Source organism: Mustelus asterias, chromosome 18, assembly GCF_964213995.1.
Source record: "Mustelus asterias chromosome 18, sMusAst1.hap1.1, whole genome shotgun sequence".
NCBI classification, from domain to species: Eukaryota; Metazoa; Chordata; class Chondrichthyes; order Carcharhiniformes; family Triakidae; genus Mustelus; species Mustelus asterias.
In genome coordinates, this window is record NC_135818.1 from 90233068 (window position 1) to 90254898 (window position 21831).

The following is a 21831-nucleotide window of genomic DNA, read 5'->3' on the forward strand; positions in this document are numbered from 1 at the left end:
TAGATTTGAGTTTTAGAACGGACAGCAAGCTGGAAAAAAGTGTTTCTCTCTCTCCCTGTTTTGTTTGGAAATTCTGCTGGTTATCTGAAAGCAAGGTCTTGCCTTTCTGAAGGGTAGAATCTGCTGTTGGTGGTTTGACCTGTCTCTCCCTGTTGTTCTGACTTCACACAGTTCTGAGTGTCAGGAGACCCTCAGTATTCATCTAAAGGACTCAAGTCCAGGACCACGTGAGCATTAGTCTTTGCTGTGTTAAACCTGTGAAAAGGGTCTTTTGTCTATGGGATTGGTTTGATTGGAACACATTAGATATATGTGTTTAGGGTTATACATTATATTGTTTGTTTTGTTCCTTGTTTGTAATTGATAAAAGTTCTTGCTAATTTTCTTTCTCTACATGTTAACTATATTCTTAAATACACTTTGTTTGATAAAAGCTCCCTAATGGGTCATTTGAATCACACCTGAAGTGAAACCTATCATGCTTATCCTAGTCAAATTCAAGATGAAAAACTTCCATAAAACACTTTAGAGTTTCTGATCTGAACCATAACTAAGAATATAGTTAACATGCATAGAAAGAAAATTAGTAATAGCTTTTATCAATTGCAAACAAAAACAGAACCACGATAATGTATAGCCCATAACAAATATATCTTAAATGTTCCAATCAAACAAAACTTCCTAAAGACAAGTTACCCTCCATATTATAATCCGGGCCCGGATGGAATGCATCCCAGGGTACTGAAAGAAATGGCTGAGGTAATAGCAGATGCGTTAGTAGTAATTTATCAAAATTCGCTGGACTCTGGGGTAGTGCCGGCTGACTGGAAAACAGCTACTGTTACGCCGCTGTTTAAAAGAGGAAGTAGACAAAAGGCGGGTAACTACAGGCCGGTTAGCTTAACGTCCGTAGTTGGGAAGATGCTAGAGTCCATTATTAAAGAGGAAATAACAGAGCACCTGAATAAGAATGGTTCGATCAAGCAGACGCAGCATGGATTCATGAAGGGAAAGTTGTGTTTGACGAATCTACTGGACTTTTATGAAGATGTCACTAGTGCGGTTGACAGAGGGGAACCGGTGGACGTGGTGTTTTTAGATTTCCAGAAGGCGTTCGATAAGGTGCCTCACAAAAGGTTGCTGCAGAAGATTGGGGTACACGGAGTTAGGGGTAAGGTGTTGGCGTGGATTGGGGATTGGCTATCTAACAGGAAGCAGAGAGTTGGGATAAAGGGTGCTTTTCTGGTTGGCAGTTGGTGACCAGTGGCGTGCCGCAGGGATCAGTGCTGGGGCCTCAATTGTTTACCATTTACATAGATGATCTGGAGGAGGGGCTGAATCTAGGGTATTCATGTTTGCTGATGACACGAAGGTGAGTGGGAAAGCGAATTGCGTGGAGGACGCGGAAAGTCTGCAGAGAGATTTGGATAGGCTGAGCGAGTGGGCGAGGATCTGGCAGATGGAATATAAAGTTAGCAAATGTGAGGTTATCCACTTTGGAAGAAATAATAGTAAATTGGAATATTATTTAAATGGAGAAAAATTACATCGTGCGACTGTGCAGAGGGACCTGGGGGTCCTTGTGTACGAATCGCAAAAACTCAGTCTGCAGGTGCAGCAGGTGATCAAGAAGGTGAATGGAATGTTGGCCTTTATCGCGAGGGGGATAGAATATAAAAGCAGGGAGGTCTTGCTGCAACTGTACAAGGCACTGGTGAGGCCGCAACTGGAGTACTGTGTGCAGTTTTGGTCCCCTTATTTGCGAAAGGATATATTGGCCTTGGAGGGAGTGCAGAGAAGGTTCACCAGGTTGATACCGGAGATGAGGGGTGTAGCTTATGAGGAGAGATTAAACAGATTGGGTCTGTACTCGTTGGAGTTTAGAAGGATGAGGGGTGATCTTATAGAGACATATAAGATAATGAAGGGGCTGGATAGGGTAGAGGTGGAGAGATTCTTTCCACTTAGAAGGGAAACCAGAACTAGAGGGCACAGCCTCAAAATAAGGGGGGGCCGGTTCATAGAATCATAGAAACCCTACAGTGCAGAAGGAGGCCATTCGGCCCATCGAGTCTGCACCGACCACAATCCCACTCAGGCCCTACCCCCACATGTTTACCCGCTAAGCCCTCTAACCTACGCATCTCAGGATTCTAAGGGGCAATTTTTTTTAACCTGGCCAATCAACCTAACCCGCACATCTTTGGACTCAGAACAGAGTTGAGGGGGAACTTCTTCTCTCAGAGGGTAGTGAATCTCTGGAATTCTCTGCCCATTGAAGTGGTGGAGGCTTCCTCGTTGAATATGTTTAAATCACGGGTAGATAGTTTTCTGATCGATAAGGGAATTAGGGGATATGGGGAGCAGGCGGGTAAGTGGAACTGATTCGCTTCAGATCAGCCATGATCTTGTTGAATGGCGGGGCAGGCTCGAAGGGCCAGATGGCCTACTCCTGCTCCTATTTCTTATGTTCTTATGACAAAACCCTTTCTACAGGTTTAACACAGCAAAGACTAATGCTGACGTCATACTGGAACTGAGTCACTTGGTTGGAGAACTGAAACACTGACTTCTCAGCCTTGTAATTTCCAGCAGCACTCTGGATATATCGAGAACAGTTTGAAGTCAGAACAGCTTCCCAAAACTCCAGGGAGAGAGAGAGACTCTAGGCAAGCCAACCAACAACACCAGATTTTCCACTCCAGGAAGGCAAAAAGCCTTGCTTTCAGCTAACCAGCAGAATTTCCAAAACCAGAGACAGAGAGAGGGAGAAACACTGCTTTTCAGCTTGATGTCTACCCCCTTCTAAACTAAAGCTGCAGCCAGCAGCCAAACAGAAAATGGAACCTTAAATTCACTAGGAGGGAAGAAAAACTGTCCAAAACACATGATCTGCCTACCAGTCCTCCTCCTAACAACGCAGGGTCACAAAAACAATCCCAGAAAGTACCTGAGGCCCAGAGTAAAAATAAACAAATCTCCATTTAAACCACTGAAGTAGCAATAAAAGGACTTCTATCAGACAGCCTGGTAACAATGAGAAAAAAAACTCCAAAAAAGCCTGCTTATAACTGCAGAGAACATGATTTTTAAAAAAACACTTCTTAAAGTACACCAAGGTCACAACTCTGTGGTGAATATTGTGAATAGTCGTTATCCTCAGTGGTGTTCCATGTCACCAGTTTTGTTTCCAGAACATTACTGCCTGGAAATGTCCCTGAATCGCAGAATTATTACAGCACTGCAGTGGACCATTCAGCCCATTTGATCCATGATATCCCTCTGAAAGACTGATTCATCATGAGTCACTCCCATGCCTTCTCCAGCTTGTCCCAACATTCTTCTTTTTTAGATAGCAAAGCCCTGATTGAAGCTTCCTCCATTACACTCTCAGGCAGAACATTCCAGTCGTTGCTTGAAAACATTTATCCTCCTGTCGCCATTGTTTCTTTTGCTCATTACCTTAAATTTGCATCCTCAGGTTCTTGATCCTTTCACCAATGAGAACAGTTTTTTCCTGTCGACTGTCCAGAACCCTCATGGTTCTGAACACTGTTACCAAATCTCCTCTCAGCCCTTTCTTCTCCAAGACTCCCAATGTCTCCAATCATCAATGTCCTGGCAACTTTTATAACTAAGATGGTAGAGAGAGTTTTTATATTTGGTGAGGTAAAGGGAAACTACAGACAATGGTGCAGAGTAACAATTTAGGTTTCAGAGTGTGACAGGAAGGGACAGACATATGGCAGCAAGGATATTCCAACCAATAAGGCTGAATATGGTAAAATAAATAGCAGTTTGAACCCTGTGTCTGACTGCATCCAACATTTGTAATAAAAGGGATAAATTGTTCGCACGGATAAGAATAAATATATATTGCATGAGACGCATTACAGAGGCATAGTGGAAAGGTGACTAAAGCTGGGACCTGAATGTTGAAGAGTATTTAACCTTTTGAAAAGATTGGAAATTAGGAAAAGGTGGTGGGGTAGCTGTGTTAATTAAGAATGTCCGGATGGGATTTATCCAAGGATTCTCTGGGAGGCAAGAGAAGTGATTGCAGAGCCTCTGGCTCTGATCTTCAGGTCGTCGTTGGCCTCTGGTATAGTACCAGAAGATTGGAGGTTAGCGAATGTTGTCCCATTGTTTAAGAAGGGGAACAGAGACTTCCCCGGGAATTATAGACCGGTGAGTCTCACTTCTGTTGTCGGCAAGATGTTGGAAAAAATTATAAGGGATAGGATTTATAGTTATTTGGAGAGTAATGAATTGATAGGTGATAGTCAGCATGGTTTTGTGGCAGGTAGGTCGTGCCTTACTAACCTTATTGAGTTTTTTGAGAAAGTGACCAAGGAGGTGGATGGGGGCAAGGCAGTGGACGTGGTATATATGGATTTTAGTAAGGCGTTTGATAAGGTTCACCATGGTAGGCTTCTGCAGAAAATGCAGATGTATGGGATTGGGGGTGATCTAGGAAATTGGATCAGGAATTGGCTAGCGGATAGGAAACAGAGGGTGGTGGTTGATAGTAAATATTCATCATGGAGTGCGGTTACAAGTGGTGTACCTCAGGGATCTGTTTTGGGGCCACTGCTGTTTGTAATATTTATTAATGATCTGGATGAGGGTATAGTTGGGTGGATTAGCAAATTTGCTGATGACACCAAAGTCGGTGGTGTGGTAGACAGTGAGGAAGGGTGTCGTAGTCTGCAGGAAGACTTAGACAGGTTGCAAAGTTGGGCCGAGAGGTGGCGGATGGAGTTTAATGCGGAGAAGTGTGAGGTAATTCACTTTGGTAGGAATAACAGTTGTGTTGAGTATAGGGCTAACGGGAGGACTTTGAATAGTGTGGAGGAGCAGAGGGATCTAGGTGTATGTGTGCATAGATCCCTGAAAGTTGGGAATCAAGTAGATAAGGTTGTTAAGAAGGCATATGGTGTCTTGGCGTTTATTGGTAGGGGGATTGAATTTAGGAGTCGTAGCGTTATGTTGCAACTGTACACAACTCTGGTGCGGCCGCACTTGGAGTACTGTGTGCAGTTCTGGTCCCCACATTACAGGAAGGATGTGGAGGCTTTGGAGAGGGTGCAGAGGAGGTTTACCAGGATGTTGCCTGGTATGGAGGGGAGATCCTATGAGGAGAGGCTGAGGGATTTGGGATTGTTTTCGCTGGAAAGGCGGCGGCTAAGAGGGGATCTTATTGAAACATATAAGATGATTAGAGGTTTAGATAGGGTGGATAGTGATAGCCTTTTTCCTCTGATGGAGAAATCCAGCACGAGGGGGCATGGCTTTAAATTGAGGGGGGGTAGTTATAGAACCGATGTCAGGGGTAGGTTCTTTACCCAGAGGGTGGTGAGGGATTGGAATGCCCTGCCAGCATCAGTAGTAAATGCGCCTAGTTTGGGGGCGTTTAAGAGATCCGTAGATAGGTTCATGGACGAAAAGAAATTGGTTTAGGTTGGAGGGTCACAGTTTTTTTTTAACTGGTCGGTGCAACATCGTGGGCCGAAGGGCCTGTTCTGCGCTGTAATGTTCTATGTTCTATGTTCTATGTCATTAGTACAGTAGTGAGAGATAACCTTCTCAAAAGTGCAAGATGTAGGCCAGAATTCTTCGGTCTTGTTTGCCCCACTACTGTTGCCAGTGGGAACGGAGAATTTGGTTCTCAGCCAAATCTCACTGCTGTGGGACCGGAAAATCCCAGCTGCGGGTGAGGTCTGTAGAATCAGTTTGGGTTCAGGTAAGAAATGGTAAATGTAAGTGGTCACTTGTGGGAGTAGTTGATCAGTCCCCTAACAGTAGTTACACTATTGGACACAGTCTACAGAAAGAAATAAATGGGTGTGTAAGAAAGGTACCATAGTAATTGTGTGGCTTTGATCTACATGTAGATTGGGCAAATCAAATTGGCAATGGTAACCTGGAAATTGAGGTAATAGAGTGTCTTTAGAACAATTTCTTAAAGCAGTAAGTTCCAGAACTGGGCGGCACGGTAGCACAGTGGTTAGCACTGCTGCTTCACAGCTCCAGGGACCTGGGTTCGATTCCCGGCTTGGGTCACTGTCTGTGTGGAGTTTGCACATTCTCCTCGTGTCTGCGTGGGTTTCCTCCGGGTGCTCCGGTTTCCTCCCACAGTCCAAAGATGTGCGGGTTAGGTTGATTGGCCATGCTAAAAAAATTGCCCTTAGTGTCCTGAGATGTGTAGGTTAGAGGGATTAGTGGGTAAATATCTAGGGATATGGCGGTAGGGCCTGGGTGGGATTGTGGTCGGTGCAGACTCGATGGACCGAATGGCCTCTTTCTGTGCTGTAGGGTTTCTAAGATTCTAAGATTTCTAAGAGAACCAACCAGAGAGCAGGCTATTCTAGACCTGGTAATGAACAATGAGACAGGATTAATTAATAACATCATGGTAAAGGAGTTTGTCGCTGACAGTGATCACAGCATGATAGAATTTCACATTCACTTTAGTGGTCAAGTGTGTTTGAAACCTAAATATCAGTAACTCTGAGAGTATGAATGCAGAGTTGGCTAAGATGAACTGAGAATCTAGATCAAATGGCAGTGATAGACTTTAGGAAATATTTAATAATTCTCAGCAAAGATTTATCCCAGTGAGAAAGAAAGACTCTTTTGGAAGGATGCATCACATGTGGCTAAATACGAAAGTTAAGGATAAATTGAAAGAAACACGGTAAAAATTGAAGACAATATGTCTTCAGTTTAATTAAATTATTTCACACACAGACACACAAGCCTGCTTCACAGAATAATACAATAGATCCCAAAAATATTAAAAATAATACCATCTGTTGTCACATTGGTAAGTGGCAAGTAATATTTGCGCCACACAAGTGCCAGACATTGGCCCGCTGCCTCAGAAAAGCAGTCAGCATAATCAAGGACCCCACGCACCCTGGACATTCTCTCTTCCACCTTCTTCTGTCAGGAAAAAGATACAAAAGTCTGAGGTGGGGACACCATTGCCTACATTAAGCACTGTGTAAAATACCAGATCAAAGTTCTTCCATTGCTCCCAGATTATTGCGCCATTTTTAAAGAGATTTTAATAACAGGACAATCAGCTGTTAATAACAGCAAGGTCAGTGATTGTTACAGCAATTGTTGTTTTCCCTGCAGCTGTAATTTTAAACTTGAAAAGATGCCAAAGTTCACCAATGAATTGAACATTGTCTGATGATAAAATCTGTCCCTGTGGAATGAATAAGCCAAGCCCTTGAATTTGAAGGTAAGCACGCAGTGATTTATAATCATTAATAAAAACCATTCCTGCAACACCTAATTGATGGATTAGGTGCCAATGTGATAAACTTGTCTTTATTAAGTTACTCAACTTACCCGCAGAGTTTGTCTCCTTAAATCTCAGTGACAAGGTGTTTGAGATCATTCAGAAATGCATCTCTTGTTCTGAGGGAATCCCTCAGGACTGAGGATAATTTCCACTCCAGTTGTATGGGAAAACACACGGGAAAGCCATCAACCCCTTATCCTCTATTCTCAAGACTTTTTCAATCATTTTTACTGCAATTCACACTTTAGATCATTGCTTTTTTTAAAAAAAATGTACAGAAATGTCCAGAGCAAACATTTTACTTCGTGGTAGTATTCTCAGCATTAAGTCTTCCTGACAGCACTGGAGAACAAAATGTTAATAAAGGGTTAACATCCACTAGGGAACAGACTGACAACTGTCCATCTTGTATTACATAGAAGCATAGAACACAGGAGCAGGAGGAGGCCATTCGGCCCTTCGAGCCTGCTCCACCATTCATTACGATCATGGCTGATCATCCAATTCAATAGCCTAATCCTGCTTTCTCCCCATAACCTTTGATCCCATTCGCCCCAAGTGCTATATCCAGCCGCCTCTTGAATACATTCAATGTTTTGGCATCAACTACTTCCTGTGGTAATAAATTCCACAGGCTCACCACTCCTTTGGTGAAGAAATGTCTCCTCATCTCCATCCTAAATGGCCTACCCCCTGTATCCTCAGACTGTGACCCCTAGTTTTGAACACCCCCACCATCGAGAACATCCTCCCTGCATCTACCCTGTCTAGTCCTGTTAGAATTTTATAAGTCTCTATGAGATTCCCCCCCTCATTCGTCTGAACTCCAGTGAAAACAATCCGAACCTGGTCAATCTCTCCTCATACATCAGTCCCGCCATCCCCAGGATGTCTATTGTTTTAAAGAACAGTATCAATGGCTTCATGTTGCAATATCGTTGGAATCTCTACAGTGCAGTTGATGTAGTTTATATGGACTTCAGTAACGCTTTTGACAAGGTTCCACATGGGAGACTGTCAAGAAGTTAACAGCCTATGGGATCCAGGACAATTGGCATATTGGATCCAAAATTGGCTTAGTGGCAGGAGGCAGAATGTGATGGTGGAAGGTTGTTTATGTGACTGAAAGCCTGTGTCCAATGGTTTTCTGCAGTGACTGGTGCTATACCCTTTGCTGTTTGTAGTGTGCATTAATGACTGAGATGTGAATGTGGGAGATATGATCAGCAAGTTTGCAGATGACATAACAATTGGTGGTGTGATAAACAGCGAGGAGGAAAGCCTTAGATTACAGGATGATATAGACAGGCTGGTCATATCGAGGCAGCTGGAAAATAATGATATGATTGAGCAGAGTCAACAGTGTTGATTATAAAGGATGTAATAACAGAAATTTGTAATCCAACAAGCAAAGTCAGCATGGCTTCATGAAGGGGAAATCATGCCTGACAAATCTATTAGAATTTTTTGAGGTGGTAACGAGCAGGATAGATAAAGGGGAACCAATAGATGTAATATACTCAGATTTCCAAAAAGCATTTGATAAGGTACTGTGCAAAAGGCTGTTTAATGAGATAAGCGCTCATGGTGTTGGGAGTAGCCAATTAGCATGGATAGAGGATTGGTTAACTGATAGAAGATATCTTACGACCCGGCCCGCCCGGCTTTCAGAGAGGGGAAGTGGTGAGATCGGATGGGAGGCAAAAATCCATGTTCGTGCCCAGGTTTTCACCTCCCCCGATCTTACTGGGAAGCCAATTTAAATATTAATGACATCATTTGAATGTCATTAACATGTTATCATCTGGGAGAGAATCAAGCCTGGTCCCCACCAATGGGGACCAGACATGGTGGCCTTGCTGAGGGGATAGGAGGCCATTGAAGCCCCAGGGTGGCCAGGAGCAGGGCCGGGCAGTGTCCATGGGGCAGTGAGGTGGTGAATCTGTGGAATTCTCTATGACAGAAGGCTGTGGATGCCAACTCACTGAATATATTTAAGAACAAAGAAAAGTACAGCACAAGAACAGGCCCTTCAACCATCCAAGCCTGTGCTGATCATGATGCCCGAACTAAACTAAAAAATAACCTTCTGCCCTTACTCGGTCCGTATCCCTCTATTCCCTCCCTATTCATGGACCCATCCAGATGCCTCTTAAATGTTGCTAATGTGTCTGCTTCCACCACCTCCTCTGGCAGTGCGTTCCAGGCACCCACCACTCTCTGCATGAAAATCTTCCCCTCCCGCACATCTCCCTTAAACTTCCCCCCTCTCATCTTGAACCTGTGCCCCCTTGTAATTGACACTTCCACCCTTGGAAAAAACCTTTGACTATCCACCTTGAAAGAAAGAAAGAAAAAAAATTCTGGACTCTATAGTGCATGGGGAGAGAGCAGGGGTATAGTTATGAGATAGAGGATCCACCATGATCACATTGAATACAGAGCAGGATTGAAGAGCCAAATGGCCTACTCCTGTTCCTATTTCCTATGTTTCTACGTACTGGTCCCATCCCTGATTATCAGCATGACACCACTTCCTTTTCCATTTTGCCTGTCCTTCCTAAACATTGAATATCCTTGAATATTCTGTTCCAGTCTTGGTCACCATGTAGACATGTTGCCGTAATGTCAATTAGATTATATCCATTTGCCTTCCTAGCTGCTTACTGTACCTGTATGTTTGCTTTCTGTGATTGATGTACAAAGACACCTAGATCCCTCTGTACATCAACATTTCATAAGAACATAAGAACTAGGAGCAGGAGTAGGCCACTTAGCCCCTCGAGCCTGCTCCGCTATTCAATAAGACCATGGCTGATCTTTTTGTGGACTCAGCTCCACTTACCCGCCCGCTCACCATAACCCTTAATTCCTTTACTGTTCAAAAATTTATCTATTCTTGCCTTAAAAACATTCAATGAGATAGCCTCAACTGCTTCACTGGGCAAGGAGTTCTACAGATTCACAACCCTTTGTGTGAAGAAGTTCCTCCTCAACTCAGTCCTAAATCTGCTTCCCCTTATTTTGAGGCTATGCCCCCTAGTTCTAGTTTCACCTACCAGTGAAAACAACTTCCCTGCTTCTATCTTATCTATTCCCTTCATAATCTTATATGTTTCTATAAGATCTCCCCTCATTCTTCTGAATTCCAATGAGTTTAGTCCCAGTCTACTCAGTCTCTCCTCAAAAGCCAACCCTCTCAACTCCGGAATCAACCTAGTGAATCTCCTCTGCACCCCTTCCAGTGCCAGTATATCCTTTCTCAAGTAAGGAGACCAAGTGTGGCCTCACCAGCACCTTATACAGTTGCAACATAACCTCGCTGTTTTTAAACTCCATCCCTCTCGCAATGAAGGACAAAATTCCATTTGCCTTCTTAATTACCTGCTGCACCTGCAAACCAACTCCTTGAGATTCATGCACAAAGACACCCAGGTCCCTCTGCACAGCAACATGCTGCAATTTCTTACCATTTAAATAATAGTCCATTTTACTGTTATTCCTACCAAAATAGATGACCTCACATTTACCAACATTGTACTCCATCTGCCAGACCCTCGCCCACTCACTTAGACTATCTATATCCCTTTGCAGACTTTCAGCCTCCTCTGCACGCTTTGCTCTGCCACTCATCTTAGTGTCATCTGCGAATTTTGACCCACTACACTTGGTCCCCAACTCCAAATCATCTATGTAAATCGTAAACAATTGCGGTCCCAACACTAATCCCTGAGGCACACCACTAGTCACTGATCACCAAACAGAAAAACACCCATTTACCCCCACTCTTTGCTTTCTGTTAGTTAACCAATCCTCTATCCATGCTAATACATTACCCGTAACACTGTGCACCTTTATCTTATGTAGCAGCACCTTGTCAAATGCCTTCTGGAAATCCAGATACACCACATCCACAGGTTCCCCATTGTCCACTGCACATGTAATGTTCTCAAAGAATTCCACCAAATTAGTCAAACATGACCTGCCCTTCATGAACCCATGCTGCATCTTCCCAATGGGGCAATTTATATTCAGATGTCTCGCGATTTCTTCCTTGATGATAGATTCAAGCATTTCCCCAACTATCACCATCGGGCAGCACGGTAGCACAGTGGTTAGCACTGCTGCCTCACAGCAACAGGGACCTGGGGTTCGATTCCTGGCTTGGGCCACTGTCTATGCGGAGTCTTCACGTTCTCCCCGTGTCTACGTGGGTTTCCTCCAGGTGCTCTGGTTTCCTCTACAGTCCGAAAGATGTGCAGGTTAGGTGTATTGGCCATGCTAAATTCTCCCTCAGTGTACCTGAACAGGCACCGGAGTGTGGCGACTACGGGATTTTCACAATGACTTCATTGCAGTGCTAATGTAAGTTTTCTTGTGACTAATAAATAAATAAACTTTAAACTAAATGATATTCTGCCATTCTATTTCTCCATTCGAAGTGGATAGCTTCACATTTATCCACATAATGCTGCACCTGCCATGCATTTGTTCACTCACTCAACTTGTGTAAATCACACTGAATCCTCATCTGACTCACCCCTCACATTCCCACCAAGTGCATAATTTTAAGGAGGGGGCGGAAGGTTTAGCGGGGATTTGAGGAAATTGTTTTTCACCCAGAGGGTAATGAGAGTCTGGAATGCACTGCCTGGGAGGGTAGTAGAGGCGAGAAACCTGACATCCTTTAAAGAGTACTTTTAAAAAATTCATTCAAAGAACAAAGAACAAAGAAAATGACAGCAGAGGAACAGGCCCTTCGGCCCTCCAAGCCTGCACCAACCATGCTGCCCGACTTAACTAAAACCCCCTTACCCTCCCAGGGACCATATCCCTCTATTCCCATCCTATTCATGTACTTGTCAAGACATCCCTTAAAAGTCACTACCGCATCCACTTCCACTACCTCCCCCGGCAATGAGTTCCAGGCACCTGCTACTCTCTGTGTAAAAAATCTGCCTCGTACACCTCCTTTAAACCTTGCCCCTCGCACCTTAAACCTATGCCCCCTAGTAATTGACTCTTCCACCCTTGGAAAAAACTTCTGACTATCCACTCTGCCCATGCCTCTCATAATCTTGTAGACTTCTTTCAGGTCTCCCCTCAACCTCCGTCGCTCCAGTGAGAACAAACCAGGTTTCTCCAACCTCCCCTCATAGCTGATGCCCTCCATACCAGGCAACATCCTGGTAAATCTGTTCTGTACCCACTCCAAAGCCTCCACATCCTTCTGGTAGTGTGGCGACCAGAATTGAACACTATATTCCACATGTGGCCTGACTAAGGTTCTATAAAGCTGCAACATGACTTGCCAAATTTTAAACTCAATACCCCGGCCGATGAAGGCAAGCATGCCGCATGCCTTCTTGACTACCTTCTCCACCTGCATTGCCACTTTCAATGAGCTGTGTACCTGTACACCCAGATTCCTTTGCCTATCAATACTCTTAAGGGATCTGCCATTTACTGTATATTTCCTATCTGTATTAGACCTTCCAAAATGCATTACCTCACATTTTCCAGATTAAACTCTATCTGCCATCTCTCCGCCCAAGTCTCCAACTGATCTATATCCTGCTGCATCCTCTGATGGTCTTCATCACTATTCGCAAATCCACCAACCTTTGTGTCGTCTGCAAACTTACTAATCAATCCAGTTACATTTTCCTCCAAATCATTTATATATATTACAAACAGCAAAGGTCCCAGCACTGATCCCTGAGGAACACCACTTGTCACAGCCCTCCATTCAGAAACGCACCCTTCCACTGCTACCCTCTGTCTTCTTTAACTGAGCCAGTTTTATATCCACCTTGCCAGCTCACCTCTGATCCCATTCGACTTCACCTTCTGCACCAGTCTGCCACGAGGGACCTTGTCAAAAGGCCTTACTGAAGTCCATGTAGACAACATCCACTGCCCTACTTTCGTCAATCATCTTCGTCACTTCCTCAAAAAACTCGTTCAAGTTAGTGAGACACTCCCTCCCCTTCACAAAACCATGTTGCCTCTCACTAATATGTCCACTTATTTCCAAGTGGGAATAAATCCTGTCTCAAAGAATCCTCGCCAATAATTTCCCTACCACTGATGTAAGGCTCACCGGCCTATAATTACCTGGATTATTCTTGCTACCCTTCTTAAACAAAGGAACAACTTTAGCTATTCTCCAATCCTCTGGGACCTCCCCTGTAAGAGTTTTAACAACACCAGGTTAAAGTCCAGCAGGTTTATTTGGTAGCAAATACCATTAGCTTTCGGAGCGCTGCTCCTTGGTTTGAGAGCAGATTTCCACTCCATCTGACGAAGGATAACCTGGTGTTGTTAAAACTCTTACTGTGTTTACCCCAGTCCAACGCCGGGATCTCCACATCATGACCTCCCCTGTAGCCAGTGAGGATACAAAGATTTCTCTCAAGGCCCCAGCAATTTCCTCCCTTGCCTTCTCAGTATTCTGGGGTATATCCCATCAGGCCCTAGGGACTTGTACACGTTATTCATGGGACATGGGCGTTGCTGGCTGACCGGCATTTATTGCCCATCCCTATCTGCCCTTGAGTAGGTGGCGATGAGCTGCCTTCTTGTATCTCTGCAGTTCATGTTCTGTGGGTTGACCCACAATGCCGTTAGGGAGGGAATTCCAGGATTTTGACCCAGTGATTGCGAAGGAACGGCGATATATTTCCAAGTCAGGATGGTGAGTGGCTTGGAGGAGAACTTGCAGGTGGTGGTGTTCCCATGTGTCTACTGCCCTTGTCCTTCCAATGTAAGTGGTTGTGGGTTTGGAAGGTGCTGTCTAAGGATCTTTGGTGAATTGCTGCAGTGCATCTTGGAGATAGTACACACTGCTGCTACTGAGCGTCGGTGGTGGATGGAGTGGATGTTTGTAAATGTGGTGCCAATCAAGCGGGGCTGCTTTGTCCTGGATGGTGTCGAGCTTCTTGAGTGTTGTTGGAGCTGCACCCATCCAGGCAAGTGAGGAGTATTCCATCACACTCCTGACCTGTGCCTTGTAGATGGTGGACAGGCTTTGGGGAGTCAGGAGGTGAGTTATTCGCTGCAGTATTCCTAGCCTCTGGCCTGCTCTTGTAGCCATTATGTTAATGTGCTGAGTCCAGTTGAGTTTCTGGTCAAGGATGTTGATTCAGTGATGGTAACTGAATGTCAAGGGGCGGTGGTTAGAGTGTCTCTTATTGGTGATGATCATTGCCTGGCATTTGTGTGGCATGAATGTTACTTGCCACTTGTCAGCCCAAGCCTGGATTTTGTCCAAATCTTGATGCATTTGAACATGGACTGCTTCAGTAACTGAGGAGTCACGAATGGTGCTGAACATTGTGCAATCATCGGTGAACATCCCCACTTTTGACCTTGGATGAACACTTGAAGTGTCGTGACATTCAAAGCTATGAGCCAATTGTTGGGAAGTGGGATGAGTGTAGATTTAGTGTAGTTTTGTCAGCGCAGACTCGATGGGCCGAAGGGCCTCTTCTGTATTTATGACTCTATGACTCAACAAGTTTTGTGTCGTCAGCAAACTTGGAAATATTACTTTTCGTTCCCTCATCCAAATTGTTGATCTATATTGTGAATAGCTTGGGCCTAAGCACTAGGCCTAAGCACTGGGCCTAAGCACTGGTCGCTATGAGACCCCACTAGTCACCACCTTCCACTTTGAAAAAGACCCATTTATTCTTACTCTCTGTTTCATGTTTGGTAACCAAGTCTCAATCCATGCCAATACATTATCCCCAATACCATGCACTTTGATTTTGCACATTAACCTCTTCTGTGGAACTTAATCAACATATACTTGTAAGGGAGGATCTCAGATCAGAGGAAAAAAGGTGGAATGTGTTTGGATGGAGCTCAGAAGGGCAGCAAACACTGGGAGGGGCTGTTTATAGGTCACCAAACAAGAGTGGTAATAAGGAGCATGGTATTAATCAGGAGATAAGAGAAGCCTGTCACATGAGTAATACAGTAATTACTGCATGGGTGACTTCAATCTAGACTGGATAAATCTAACGAGCGCTAATGCTGTGGAAGGCAGGTTTCTGGAGTGTGTTAGGGGTGGGTTCCTAGGGTTGTGTGTTGAGCAGCCAACTAGAAGACAGGCTATTCTAGATCTAATTACTATGTAATGAAAAAGAATCATAGAAACCCTACAGTACAGAAAGAGGCCATTCGGCCCACCGAGTCTGCACCGACCACAATCCTACCCAGGCCCTACCCCCATATCCCTACATATTTTACTCACTAATCCCTCTAACCTACACATCCCAGGACACTAAGAGGCAATTTAAGCATGGCCAATCAACCTAACACGCACATCTTTGGAATGTGGGAGGAAACTGGAGCACCCGGAGGAAACCCACGCAGACACGAGGAGAATGTGCAAACTCCACACAGACAGTGACCTAAGCCGGGAATCGAACCCAGGTCCCTGGAGCTGTGAAGCAGCAGTGCTAACCACTGTGCCACCGTGCCGTCCCTAAAAGGACTAATTAATAATCTTTTTGTAAATGAACCTTTAGGGATGAGTAATCACAATCAGATTGGATTTTACATTATGTTTAAAAGTGAGTAAATTCAATCTGAAGCTCAGGTGTTCTAGCTGAGTAAAGGAAATGATGAAGATATGAGGGCCACATTGGCAGAGGGGGATTGGGGGAATATTTTAAATAGTGTGACCGTACATAGTTAATGGGTAGTCTTTACAGAAGTATTACATTGTTCACAACACCTATATATATTATTTCAAGGTGCAAAAACCCAAAAAGAAAAGTCAGTCAACTGTGGCTAACAAAGGAAGTTAAGGATTGTACGCAATCAGAAGGAAAGGCCTATAAAGTTACCAGGAATAGTAGCAAATCTGAGGATTGAAAGGATCTTGGAATACAGCAAAGGAAGGTCAAGAAACTGATAAAGGGAAAATAGAAGAGGAATCTAAACTAGCAAGAAACATAAACAGACTAGGTTTGTAGGGGCAGCACAGTGGCACAGTGGCACAGTGGCAAGCACTACTGCCTCACAGCACCAAGCACCTACAGCCTTGGGTCATTGTCTGTGTGGAGTCTGCACGTTCTCCCCGTGTCTGCGTGGGTTTCCTCCGGGTGCTCCGGTTTCCTCCCACAGTCCAAAGAAGTGCTGGTTAGGTGCATTGGCCATGCTAAATTCTCCCTCAGTGTACCCGAACAGGCGCCAGGGTGTGGCGGCTAGGATATTTTCACAGTAACTTCATTGCAGTGCTAATGTAAGCCGACTTCTAATAAATTAAATTAGAAGTGTAGACAGAGTCAATGGATGGGAGGCTGGTTTGTGTGATGGATTGGGCTGCATTCATGACATTTTGTAGTTTCTTGCAGTCTTGGGCAGAGCAGGAGCCATACCAAGCTGTGATACAACCAGAAAGAATGCTTTCTATGGTGCATCTGTAAAAGTTGGTGAGAGTCATAGCTGATATGCCAAATTTCCTTCGTCTTCTGAGAACGTAGAGGTGTTGGTGGGCTTTCGTAACTATAGTATTGGCATGGGGGGACCAGGACAGATTGTTGGTGATCTGGACACCTAAAAACTTGAAGCTCTTGACGCTTTCTAATTCGTCCCCATTGATGTAGACAGGGGCATGTTCTCCTCTACACTTCCTGAAGTCGATGACAATCTCCTTCATTTTGCTGACATTGAGAGAGAGATTATTGTCGCTGCACCAGTTCACCAGATTTTCTATCTCATTCCTGTACTCTGTCTCATTGTTGTTTGAGATCCGACCCACTACGGTGGTGTCGTCAGAAAACTCGAAAATCTAATTGGAGGGGAATTTGGCCACACAGTCATAGGTGTATAAGGAGTATAGTAGGGGGCTGAGAACACAGCCTTGTGGGGCACTGGTGTTGAGGATGATCGTGGGGGAGGTGTTGTTGCCTATCCTTACTGATTGTGGTCTGTGGGTTTGGAAGTTCAAGATCCAGTCACAGAGGGAGGAGCCAAGGCCCAGATCATGGAGTTTGGAGATGTTTCGTAGGAATAATGGTGTTGAAGGCTGAGCTGTAGTCAATAAATAGGAGTCTGACACAGGTGTCTTTGTTATCGAGGTGTCCAGGGTTGAGTGCAGGGCCAGGAAGATGGCGTCTGCTGTGGACCTGTTGCAGCGGTAGGTGAACTGTAGTGGATCCAGGCAATTTGGGAGGCAGGAATTGATTCGTGCCATAACTAACCTTTCAAAGCACTTCATAATGATGGATGTCACCGGATGATAGTCGTTAAGGCACATTGCTTGGCTTTTCTTTGGTACTGGAATGATGGTTGTCTTCTTGAAGCAGATAGGGACCTCAGATTGTTGTAAAGAGAGGTTGAAGATGTCTGTGAATACCCCCGCTAGCTGATCTGCGCAGGGTCTGTGTGCTCGTCTGGGTACCCCATCCGGGCCAGCGCTTTGCGTGGGTTGACCTTCGAGAAAGCTGCTCTGACATCTGCAATGGTGACCTGGCAAATGGCAGAGAAGCTAAATGATTATTTTGTGTCTGCGTTCACTAAGGAAGATACAGGAAATCTCCCAGATGTAGAGATCCAAAGGACTAGGGAGAATGCGGAGCTGAAGGAAATTAATATTAGTAATAAGAAATCAATAGGATTGCAAATTGACAGTCCTTGGGACCTGATGTTCTATATTCCAGAGTGTTGAAAATGGAGATAGTGGATGCATTGGTGATCATCTTCCAAAATTCTATAGATACTGGTTCTTGAAGATTGGAAGGTCGTAAATGTCACCCCACTGTTAAAGAAGAGATGAGAGAGAAAACAGGGAATTACAGACCTGTTACCCTGACATCAGTAGTCGGAAAAGTGCTGGAATCTATTATAAAGGATGTGATAAATAGACACTTAGACAATTATGATCTGATTGGGCATAGTCAGCATGGACTTATAAATAGGAAATCATGTTTGACGAACTTGTTGAAGTTTTCTGAATTTAGTGATATAAATTTTCATAAATGACCTGGATGAGGAAGTGGAGGGATGGGTTGGTAAGTTTGCCGACGACACGAAGGTTGGTGGGGTTGTGGATAGTCTGGAGGGATGTCAGAAGTTACAGAGGGACATAGATAGGATGCAAGACTGGGCGGAGAAGTGGCAGATGGACTTCAACCCAGATAAATGCATAGTGGTCCATTTTGGCAGGTCAAATGGGATGAAGGAGTACAATATAAAGGGAAAGACTCTTAGTACGGTAGAGGATCAGAAGGACCTTGGGGTCCGGGTCCATAGGACTCTAAAATCGGCCCCGCAGGTGGAGGAGGTGGTTAAGAAGGCGTATGGTGTGCTGGCCTTTATCAATCGAGGGATTGAGTTTAGGAGTCCGGGGATAATGATGCAGCTATATAAGACCCTCGTCAGACCCCACTTGGAGTACTGTGCTCAGTTCTGGTCGCCTCATTACAGGAAGGATGTGGAAAAGATTGAAAGGGTGCAGAGGAGATTTACAAGGATGTTGCCTGGATTGAGTGGCTTGCCTTATGAGGATAGGCTGAGGGAGCTCGGTCTTTTCTCCTTGGAGAGACGTAGGATGAGAGGAGACCTAATAGAGGTATATAAGACGTTGAGAGGCATAGATCGGGTGGACTCTCAGAGGCTTTTTCCCAGGGTGGAAATGGCTGCTACGAGAGGACACAGGTTTAAGGTGCTGGGGGGTAGGTACAGGGGAAATGTTAGGGGGAGTTTTTCACACAGAGGGTGGTGGGCGAGTGTAATCGGCTGCCGTCAGTGGTGGTGGAGGCGAACTCAATCGGGTCTTTTAAGAGACTCCTGGATGAGTACATGGAGCTTAATAGGATGGAGGGTAATAGGTAGGCCTAAAAGGTAGGGATATGTTCGGCACAACTTGTGGGGCCGAAGGGCCTGTTTTGTGCTGTAGTTTTCTATGTTTCTATGTTTCTATGTCACTAAAAAAATTAATAAAGTGGAGTCAATGGACCCGGTATATTTGGATTTTCAGAAGGCTTTTGATAAAGACGCCACATGAGGTTAATTAGCCAAAAAAAAGCACATGGGAAAGGCGGCAATATACTGACATGGATTCAGAATTGGTTGATAGGCAGAAACAGAGAGTAGGAATAAACAGGCCATTCTCACATTGGCAGGTGATGGCTAGTGGGATACAGCAAGAATCAGTACTTGGGTCCCAGCTGTACATAATTATGTCAATGATCTGGATGTGGGGCCAGATGTAATATATCCAAGTTCACAGATAATATAGGGCTAGGTGAGAATGTGTGTTGTGAGGAAGATGTCAGGTGTTACAGGAGGATTTGGACAGACTTAGTGAGTGGGCAAGAATATGGCAGATGGAATATAATGTGAAAAAATGTGAGGTAATCCATTTGGTAAAAGGAACAGATGTGCAGAGTATTTCCTAAATGGTAAGAGATTTGAAAGTGCAGATGTAAAGAGGGACCTGGGTGTCCTTGTCCATAAGTCACTGAAGACTAACAGGCAGATGCAGCAAGCTATTAGGAAGGCTAATGGAATGTTAGCCTTTATCGGTAAGGAGATGTGAGTACAGGAGTAGTGAGGTCTTGCTGCAATTGTATAGGAGCTTGGTTAGGCCGCACCTGGAGTACTGTGTGCAATTTTGGTCCCCTTACCTCAGAAAGGATATTATTGCCATTGAGGGAGAACCTGAAAGTTCACTAGACTTGTTCCGGGGATGGTGGAAGAGAGATTGGGCAAACTGGGCCTTTATTCTCCAGAGTTCCGAAGAATGAGTGGTAATCTCATTGAAATCTGCAAAATACTTAAATGAATAGACAGAGTAGATGCAAGTAAGACATTTCCCTTGGTTGGGGAGTCTAGAACTAGGGGCACAATTTCAAAATAAGTGGGAAGTCACTTGGCCAAAAGTTGTTGTTGGAGGACTGAAGGTTCATATCAGACTGAAAATGAAGATTCTGGTGATAGTCTAATCTTGATGCAGCCAAGTCACTTAGTACCAAGATGAAGAGAATTTTTTTGCTGAGGGGGAGGTGAATCTTTGGAATTTTCCCCAGAGAGCTGTGGAAACTCAGCCACTGATATGTTTAAAGCGGAGATTGACAGATTTCTAAATCCCATTGACATAAAGAGATAGCAGGATAGTGTGGGAGCAAGGCATTAAAGTGGATGATTAGCCATGTTCATATTCAATAGCACAGCAGCCTTGATGGGGGGTATGACCTCCTCCTGCTTCTATGTTCCTAGCTCTCACTCCCTTTCTTCCAACTTTCAGTTACTAACTGACTCAAGAACAGTTTCTTCCTCGCTATTAAGTCGATTTTTTTTACACCCTAGTTATGACTGTAACACTACATTCTGCACCCTCTCCTTTCCTTCTCCCTTATGTACTCCATTAATGACATGCTTTGTCTGCATAGTGCACAAGAAACAACACTTTTCACTATATACCAATACATGTGACAATAATAAATCAAATCAAATCTCACCCTCAAGCCTACATATCTGTTTTAACCCTTTCAGATACACAGGAACTACCACTTGGCCAAGAGCTGTTGTTGGAGGAGTGAAGAGTGAAGAGTAAATGAAGACCCTGGTGATAGTCTAGTCTAGATGCAGCCAAATGCAGCAGCTTATGACTGGGGGCAGTCAAGATGGAAGAAGACATTCGAGAAAGATCACACGGAAACTGAGCTGCTTTTGTAATCATTGGAGGCCACCAACTCTTTTCTACTGCCAATAATCAATGATAGCTGTTTCCAGAGTTCTAAATCAGCGAGGAGGAAATGAAATGTCCCAAGGTGCTTCACGGGATTGTATGGAATACAACTGGAACCTAACACGTAAAGCAATATTAGAATTGTTGGCCAAAAGTTTGGGTAATGAGGTAGGAGAATCGTAGAAAAGAAAAACAAAGCAGAAACCTTTAGGGAGGGAACCAGGCAAATAAAGGTGTGACCACCAATGGTGGAATGATTAAAATTGGGAACACAAGACCACAACTCGAGGAGCTCAGTGGCTCAGTGGCTGGTGGCTCTGACATCCATCATTATGAAGTGCTTCGAAAGGTTAGTCATGGCACGGATCAATTCCAGCCTCCCAGACTACCTGGATCCACTACAGTTTGCCTACCGCCGCAACAGGTCCACAACAGACGCCATTTCCCTAGCCCTGCACTCAACCCTGGAACATCTAGATAACAAGGACACCTATGTCAGACTTCCATTTGTTGACTACAGCTCAGCCTTCAACACCATTATTCCCACAAAACTCATCTCCAAACTCCGTGGCCTGGGCCTTGGCATCTGCCTCTGTGACTGGATCCTGAACTTCCTAATTCACAGACATAATCAGTAAGGATAGGCAACAACATCTCCTCCATGATGAGGTAGTATGGGCAGAGGTTAGAAACAGGAAAGGAGAGGTCACCCTGTTGGGAGTTTTCGATAGGCCTCCGAAAAGTTCCAGAGATGTAGAGGAAAGGATTGCAAAGATGATTCTGGATAGGAGCGAAAGTAACAGGGTAG